Here is a 7,752-nt window from a genome sequence, read left to right on the forward strand (position 1 = left end):
TCTGTGGTACTCTGCTCCACCCGACCTGAGAAGATCGACATGTTGGTACTGAAAAGCAGGGTACTGTGTTGAAAAGTATCTAGAAGTGTGGCCATCGCTTTAGAGAGGGGCCATGGGTAGGGGGAGGTAACACTGGGAAAAGCTAGGTGGATGGGTCTGAGGCAACGTACCCCTGGGGTAGCAGTCCTGCTGAGGGAAAGAGAGGCTGTTGAGAAAGTTGTTGTCTGAGGGATGCCCTGTCATGTAGAGCAGAATCTTGGTAGGGAAGAAGCTGTCATAGCCACTGTGGTGAAGGCCAGCAGGACAAAATGTGGCACTCACCCTGGGAAGGTGCCTCATTGTGGAGTAGCCAAAACCTTTGGTCACCTGCTCTCAGGTTGTGTGGAAAGGAGGCCTTGCAAGGGATGAAACTGGGTATTGGCCAAGGAGATTTTATTCTCATTCTCTCTCTGTCTCTCTGTCTCTGTCTCTGTCTCTCTCTCTCTCCCCCCTCCCTCCCTCTCTTTCTCTCTCCCTCCCTCTGTCTTGGACTTGAACCCAGGGGCTCACATGTGTTAGCTAGCACTCTACCACTGAGCTACACCCTCAGCTCTTTTAGAACTTTTTTTTTTTTTTTTCTTGGCAGAACCGGGGATTGAACTCAGGCCCTTGCGCTTGCCAGGCAAGCGCTTATTCCACTGAGCCATCTCCCCGGCCTAGAACTATTTTTAGTAGTCTTGCTGGGCTCAAACTTGCCATCCTCCCGAAGATCTGGAAAGTTCTCAGTCTGATCATATTGCAGCAGTTCAGAAAGGGCACAGCTGGAAAGCTGAGTGCTGAGGAGGCGGGGGGTGAACCCCAAGTCTGATCCGAAAGCTGCCTGGCGTACAGCAGAATTGGCCAGACCAGACCAACATGCACAGGGAGGGACAGTGGAGCCATTCAGCCATCCCCACCAATGAGACTTCAGGAAGGAACAGTGTGGCCCTGAGCTGGCTCAGTGGTCCTAGGGCTGGGGCAAGACTGCCTCCTTGGAGTTGCAGAGGCGCCCTCCAGGAGGCCATTGGCCAGGCTGCCCATCCAGCCGCCTGAGCACCGAGCCCAGGGGGTTCCTCCAGGCGCCCATATCCTACGACATCTGCCCTGTAGGTCTTGGGCTTCTCGGACCCCCTCAACCCTTTCTTCCTTCTGATTGTGCCCTTTTGGGATAGAAGCATCTCTTCCAGGCCTGTCCACCACAAGTTATAGAAGCACACATGCTGTGTGGTTTCACGGGCTAACTGCTGGAGAAGAATTTGCCTGGAAAGGAATCCCATGTCGACCTCGCCAAGGTCTGATTTAGGTGATGTTTAGATGAAACTTTGGCTTCAGACTTCGGTGTTCATGTGCAAAGTTGTCAAGGCTTTTGGAGTTTTGGGGATGGATGGTTTTCCTGAGTGCCATTGTCCTTGTCATATAGAAGGATCACTCCTGATTACTTTATAAGCTTATTTTTCCCTCCTCTTTTAATTGTTTCCAAAAGATAAAGCTGGCCAAGAAGAGGAGGTCTTGTTCTCATCCTCTCTCACAGTGCTTAGGTGCAGACAGGCCATGGGAAGGAGCCCGACCAGGGTTGGTTTCTCCCATGTTGCCTTGCAGGCTTCTCTGTGGTTCTCCCTCTGCTTTTTGAGGATCTGGTCCCTTCCTGTGGTTCAACATCTCCTGTCAGGTGGCTCCAGGGAGCCTGGTTATTAGTGACAGTTGAAATTTCAAAGACTTCTCCAGTGGCCTCACATGGGGCCACACAGGTGGAGCTGGGCCAGGTGGGCTGCATCTTCCCACTGCACCTGACCTCTCAGGAGGCAGCATCTGGAGGGACAAGTGAGGATGGGAGATTGGGAGCCGCTGGGAGCTAGCACATAGCAGTAGGGGACCTTGGCCGCCCTGGGTGTCTTGGGAGACCACCATGCCCTAGTGAGCACAAGTGATTCTGTCCCTCAATACCATGCCAGGTGCTCTTCCAGGTACCCTATTGGGCAGGTGTGAATTCCCCAGGCTGGTGTGTGGACAATGTGCCCTTTCAGTCCACAGCAAATGTGGACCTTCAACCTATGGGTGGCCAGGTGTTTCTACCGGCAGCGTGGTGTCCCCAACGAAGTTCTAGAAGCCTTTAGCCCCTGGATTTCTCAGTGTAAGAGACAGCAGTCATCAGTAGCAGCACCTCTGGAGGCTTAGCAGCTTCCACATGAATCCCCTTCGCTAGACATACAGGGAGGAGGACTCCCACCCCTTTAGGGTGCAGGTGGTGGAGAGTGGACTTGGTGCGGCTCCTTCTGCTCACCCCAAACCTCTCCCCATAGCACCTCCTCTGCCTAATCTCACTTTGTGAAGCAGAAGTTCCCTATAGATATCCTTTAAACACAAGTGGAAAGTAGAGCCCCTGGGCTCTGCCCTCCTGGCATATAGAGGCTGGTCAGGAAGTGTCTTCTGCTAAGCTCAGTTTCTCCCCAGAAGTCCATCCTCTCTGCTAACAGCCAAACAGTCCAGAGGAGAGACTGTAAATCTTTAAAAAAATATATTGATGAGCTAGCAAGAAATTGAGTGATACTCAGAATCCAAAAACTATAGGAAGCTGAGAATCCAGACATAGCCTTAGTAAAATAAATCATTGACAGGTGTCCTTCACACAGAAGACCGGGAATTCAGGTGACAGGTGCCGGGCTTGAAATGCAAGAATGAATGAGGAACAAGAAGTGGTGACTGCTGGACCAGCAACCCGAGCCTTGAATTGTACAAAACAACATCTGGACAGTGCACTGCCACAACAGTATATAGATTGGAAGACAGTCTTTGGGTTGGAGAGCTCTCGAAGGTTCTTGTGTTATTTTGGAGGTTGGTTATCTAGCTTCAAGATGGAAAAAGGGTTTAACTTTCAAGCTAATGGAAAGAAAAAAAATGAGAAAATGTAATCAATCTAAAGGAAAAGGCAAGAAAATAGGGGAGAAAAATGAAACAAAAGAGACAGAGAAAGAGGCAAAGTGCAGTTCTGTTAGTGATTCCAGTAGGCGCAGATCCACAGAGCACAACAGGGAAGAAGCGCGGAGTGCGTGTCACGGCAGCGTCTCTCTCTGAGAGAGGGAGGAGCAAGATGGGAAAGAAATAGTTCTCAGATCCTACCAGAAATGAAGCTGATGAACCTATGCTAATGTCAGAAGTTGAACTGAAGTAGAGCATTACCAGAAGTGGAGACAAATTCACTACATAATTATTAACTACTTACCAGACCAATTATTTAAATACAAGATGACCAAAAGTTGCATTTTTTTCATTAATTTTTGTAAGATAATATAAGTGGAAATATAAAAAATGATAGCTGTCCTGGTTTGGGGTTCTTGCAAGGAGTACAGTATAACACAGGACACATTTTATAATATTTTATAATGAATCACCCAAAGAATTATATACAAGAAGTACAGGAAATCTGTCCACACAAACACTAAAAACTCCAGCTGATGGTCTAGATCCTAATATCTGGCGTCAGTCCAGCTGAGAACCTGGAGCTCATAACAATGCCTCCCACAAGTGTAACAGGAGGCCTAGCGCCCACAACAAAGTCTTATGTAGGTTTGCTTTGCGGATCTGTGCTGCAAAGGCCCAAGGGTCAGTGGTGGAACTAGGATCTATGCCAGTGGGATGAAGGCTCTGTGCTAGCAGGCTGAGGGATCTGAACTGGAGCCAGGAAGCAACACTCAAGGTAAGCACTGGAGCGCCCCCAAAAGTACCACAGCCATCCTCAGCAACAGTGAGGTCCCGAGCTCCTCCAGCAATGAGGAAAACTGAGTTCCCATCAGGAAAGCCAATGCGACTAGCTTCTCCATGAGGCTGAGCAGTGCACCATCTTCCCCTCCAGAACCAGGGAGAGATGCTCAAGATGAGGACCCGAGATCCTCCAGAGTTCATCAGGAAAACCAGCATGACAAGGTCCTCCAGCAGAACAGCCCAAGAGAACTAGCAGCCTCCAACAGCTTCTCTAAACAGCATCCCTAACAGCATTTTGGCAGCTTCTCCTGTTCTGCCTTTATGCTGCTGGCAACAACCCTCACCTGGGCCTCCCACACCCAGCACCATGCTAGCTTAATTCAGCTGGGTGTAGTAAGTTGACCACCTGTTAGAAATCTACTACAGGGCTGGGGAGGTAGCTCAGTAGAATAAGTGCTTGCCTGGGAAGTGCAGGGTCCTGAGTTCCATCCCTGGTACCATTTAAAAAAAAAAAAAAGAAGAAGAACAGAAATCCACTACAATGGCTTTATCAAATTTGTTCAGTAATTTTTCTGTGTAGGTATAACTCAAAATGTTTAGTACGCAGTACAACATCATAGTCTGGACAGTAGGATCTAATCTCTTTGTGAATTCTTTTTGCGTTATTGTCTTTGAACAACACACTTTACACTGTCATGTTGGCTCTTTGTCTGTGGGTGGTATAATTTCAATAAAACATCTACCCGCTAACCATGATGGTGAGGACATTGATGATGGACACCCTGGTTGGTGTTTTGCTGTCCTGTATTTTTCATTTATTTGGTCTGTTATGGACTAGCCAAATAGCTCAGAAGATGAAAGCACCTGCAAGCAGGTGGAGGGATCTGGGCTGCCCTGCCAGCTCCACCCCTGGAGCATGCTGAGACTGCAGTTGAGACTGGGCATGGTGGCGCAAGCCTGTAATCCCAGCTCTTGGAAGGCTGTAAACAGGCGGATCACTACGAGTCCGATCTAGTAGTGAGACCCTGAACACCCTGTAGAGTCTTCCCCGCTTTAAAAAAAAAAAAAATTTAGACCTAATCTAAATTGTAATGACTTTCTGAATCCCTTTGTTTTGAATAAGTAACAGATGAGTTCCATATTGTTCAGTCCAGAAGGTGCACAAATATTTTATAGTAATTTTTTCCTTGCTTTTTGATTACAGGTTAGCTCGTTAGATGTTGGTCAACTTTGTCAACGCCACCCATAGAATTATAATCACTACCATTATTGGAAAATTTTTAGTTTCATTTCTTCTTTCAAGTTCTGTTGTTTCTGTATTATGAATAGTTGGCAATAAGCATGTGTCCTTTTGTCTGTTTCATGACACAGGCTCTTCCTCTGTGACATACTAACATTTCGCAGCTCTTCAGGTTTATCTTTTGCAGATCTTTGGCACCTCCCTATTCAGACTCAGTGTCCCAAATGTGTCCGTTTTGTTTCATAAAAGAATATCACTGAGATCTGGAGGTGTATAAAAATCATATCTAATGTATTTACCGTAAGAGATTTCATAGATTATAGCATAAAATTGTAGGTTACTTTTCCACAAATAAAATAAACCTGAATTAGTAAAAGAAGATAAACCAGAATTTATCAGTATTACTAGAAACAAACACCAAGGCTGAATGCAACATTATACATTTGAAAGGTATGCGGAAAGTAGTCGATATAAAACAGACAGCGCATGAGTGCATCCCATGCAAACAGGCATCTGCTGGTTACTATGACACCTGCTTGAGTGGTGCTGGGGGTGAATGGCTAAGTGGTTAAATGATTCAGTTCAGGAAGTGGATAAAATAATTTAAATTTATAAAGCAAATGTTAACAGAACTATAAAGAGGAATACACAAACGCATCATCAAAGAGAAGTATTTTAGGGGCCCGGGAGATAGTTCAATAGAAGAAGTCCAGGGCCTGAGTTCAATCCCTGGTTCTGCAAAGAAAAAGAAAAAAAAATATTTAAAATAACTCATTTAATAGAAGAAATAAAAGTAAAAACTATAGAAGATTCGAACAATGGTGCCAAAAAAGGTTAATCTGATAGACATACATAAAGATGTGTACACACAAATTACAGAATCCACACCTTTTCAAGTCTACAGGGTACTTGTACTATCTTGAAAATGTACCAGCCGATGAAACAAGCCTCAACAAATTCCCACAGACAAAATAATAAGGAACACATAGCGGAACCTCATATGCAAATAAGCTGGAAAGCAATAACAAGAAGGTAACTTGAAAACTCATTTTTGTTTGGAGACAGTCTTGTCAGGCTGGCCCTGATCTCATTATGAAGCCCAGGCTAGCCTCAAACTCGAAGTGATCCTCCTGTCTCCGCCTCCCAGGTACATCACATGCAGGGCAAAAACTTTTATTTGGAAGTAATTAACATGTTTGTCAATGACTCTTAAATCAAAGGAAAAAGCATGATGGGATTTAGAAATGTGTGTAAGTCAGGATGTGCAGTATGTAGTCAAAGCAATGGAGATAAATAACTGGCTCTGTCCTGCAAGAAAGGCTAAAAGTAATGAGCTAACATCTAGTTAAGCTGTTTTGATAAGGAACAGCAAAATAGACAAAGATCAAAAGAAAAAAATTAGAAAAGAAGGTATTATTAAAATAGGATAATATTCAATAGAGTTCTTTTTAGATAATCAACTGTTGAGCTTGATCAAGGAAAAAAGAATAAACTCTTAGGAACATGAAAGGAACATACAGATACCTCAGAGATTTAAAAGACAATTTTTAGGAACAAGGTAATGCTATTTTTTTTGTGTGTGTGTGCGATACCGGGGATTGAACTCAGGACCCTGCACTTACCAGGCAAGTACTTATTCTACTGAGCTATCTCCCTGGCCCAATGCTAAAAAATTTGAAGTTTGAAAGCAAATGAGAAATTCCTAGGAAACATAGCCCATGGAAAGTAACTTAAGGCCAGGCGTGGTGGCATATGTCTGTAATCCCAGCACTTGGGAGACTGAGGCAGGAAGATTACCAGAGAGTTCAAGGCCAGCCTGAGCTGTATAGTGAGAGGCTGTCTCAAAAAAAAAGGCTCAAGAAACAGAAAACAGGAATAGGCATGTGACCATTAAAGAAACTGAATCAGCAGTTTAAAAATCTTCCCGTAGAAAAAGCCTGGATGCAGACTGTTTAAATACACCTTCTACAACATGTAAAAGAAAAACTGGGGCCAGCAAGATAACTCAGCGGGCTAAGCGCTTGCTTTGGTAAGAGCAGGAACGGTGTTCAATTCCTGGTCCCACATGTTGAGCCAGCCCCACTCCTGGGGTGCACTGAGCCAGCGACAGAGTCCAGGCGTGGTGGTGCACGCCTGTAACTCCAGCCCTGGCAAGGCTGAAAACAGGAGGGTCACTATGAGTCTGATCTGCACAGTGAGACCCTCTACCAAATACACAAAATGGGGGAAAAAAAACAAACCATAAAACTACTTCCACTCTTTTTTAAATCTGCTACTGACTTGGAATTGAGATTTTGGTGTGAAGGTGAGTTTTCTAGTATGTACAGATGGACAGGAATACGGACGTGAAGTGTGTGTGCTTCATGCACGCAAGCTCTGTCCACCGGGGAGCCTGGGGCCATGCAGCCCTGCAGCATTGAGTGCACCCAACTGCTGGGACTTGGTCCCTAAATACTGTTCACCACTAACAGGACAGTAAATGAGGCAGAGATGGAGACTTGTTATCTAACACAAAGACTCAGAGAAGGAGCCCCCACCAGCCAAGTCTGCGAGAACTCCAGCCTTCACAGGGCCCGTGGCAGTAGTGGGTGAGAACCCAAAGAACAGCACAGGATCCTGCCACTTCTCACTTCACACTGATACAGGTGAAAGAGTGAGTAAATAATAAGAGAAAGTTTTTACAGTGGACTGCTTGCTAATAATAGAGTCCAAGGAGATGGCTAGACAGAGGTGAGCTATAAAATCACTACTCAGTCAGGGATCATTGCACTGGTAATTAATTCAGGCAAAACAAA

This window comes from Octodon degus, unplaced genomic scaffold (assembly GCF_000260255.1).
Source record: "Octodon degus isolate 3935 unplaced genomic scaffold, OctDeg1.0 scaffold00008, whole genome shotgun sequence".
Lineage (NCBI taxonomy): Eukaryota > Metazoa > Chordata > Mammalia > Rodentia > Octodontidae > Octodon > Octodon degus.